Source organism: Lottia gigantea (assembly GCF_000327385.1).
Source record: "Lottia gigantea unplaced genomic scaffold LOTGIsca_238, whole genome shotgun sequence".
NCBI classification, from domain to species: Eukaryota; Metazoa; Mollusca; class Gastropoda; family Lottiidae; genus Lottia; species Lottia gigantea.
In genome coordinates, this window is record NW_008708698.1 from 116,975 (window position 1) to 118,871 (window position 1,897).

Here is a 1,897-nt window from a genome sequence, read left to right on the forward strand (position 1 = left end):
TAGCTTTATATGGGGTGTTATAGCTTTATATGAGGTGGTATAGCTTTATATGGGGTGTTATAGCTTTATACGGGGTGGTATAGCTTTATATGAGGTGGTATAGCTTTATATGGGGTGGTGTAGCTTTATATGGGGTGGTGTAGCTTTATATGGGGTGGTATAGCTTTATATGGGGTTGTATAGCTTTATATGGGGTGGTGTAGCTTTATATGAGGTGGTATAGCTTTATACGGGGTGGTATAGCTTTATATGGGGTGGTATAGCTTTATATGGGGTGGTATAGCTTTATATGGGGTGGTATAGCTTTATATGGGGTGGTATAGCTTTATATGGGGTGGTATAGCTTTATATGGGGTGGTGTAGCTTTAAATGGGGTGGTATAGCTTTATATGGGGTGGTATAGCTTTATATGGGGTGGTGTAGCTTTATATGGGGTGGTGTAGCTTTATATGGGGTGGTGTAGCTTTATATGGGGTGGTATAGCTTTATATGGGGTGGTGTAGCTTTAAATGGGGTTGTATAGCTTTATATGGGGTGGTGTAACTTTATATGAGGTGGTGTAGCTTTAAATGGGGTGGTGTAGCTTTATATGGGGTGGTATAGCTTTATATGAGGTGGTATAGCTTTATATGGGGTGGTGTAGCTTTATATGAGGTGGTGTAGCTTTATATGGGGTGGTATAACTTTATATGGGGTGGTATAGCTTTATATGGGGTGGTATAGCTTTATATGGGGTGGTGTAGCTTTATATGGGGTGGTATAGCTTTATATGAGGTGGTATAGCTTTATATGGGGTGGTGTAGCTTTATATGAGGTGGTGTAGCTTTATATGGGGTGGTATACTTTATATGGGGTGGTATAGCTTTATATGGGGTGGTATAGCTTTATATGGGGTGGTATAGCTTTATATGGGGTGGTGGATTATAATCAATCAAAACTAGAGAGGTTGCCCATACTAGTATCATAGTCATGAGTTTTACCTGCTGCAGTAAAACATGGTAGAAATATATAATAGTTGTATGTTGAAGAGACACATATTCATTCTACAAGTATATCTTTTCTTTTTACATGGTAGTAAATTACTACTAGTAAGTATTTAATCCAAGACTTCCAGGGAAGAAATGAAAAGAGCCCCATGTACCAGACAGAAAGCCTGTACCAGTACTTTTTCTGCAGACATGGCTTTGCCAAGCTTTTCCACCTGAATGATTTAGTCTGACTGTTGGAACCATTAAAATTCTACTATCAATTCAAGTAGTATAAAACTATATGAGGAGGAGGAATTTATTATCAAACTGGATGTGATTATTGGCCATCAGCCAGAAATATTCTATCTCAACTTTATATACACAAACTGAATACTGAATACTATAACCTATATTAGACTGTAAACTTATACTGTATATAAATTGAGACTATTACTGTAATGTACAGTATATAATGTTGATAATTGGTCTGTAATATTAATATGACTTTTTTAACCACATACCATGTTAAACAGTTAAATAGAAAAACATTTGAATAAATAATTTAAGATTTAAGAAATTTTCAAATGTTGATTCAAAACTTTAGTTTTATTGCCCAATCTTATGGTAGTTTTCCTCATTTCAATGTTTCTTTTACAAAATAAAACTTCACAAATCAGTCTAAAAAAAGATTTCAGATTTCAGCAGATATTATTGTCATAAAAATCAAGAGAAAATTCACCCTGTGTAAAAAATATCAGTAAATCAGAAGATCTGATTAATATAAGATTGAGGTGTTGGTACATGACTTAAGCCTGTTTGACCACCTACTAGAGTACAATAGATAGATAGATAGTAGAGTATAATAGAAATTTAAATAGATTTCAATAGACTAAACCTTTACTACACTCTATCAAAACATGATATAAACA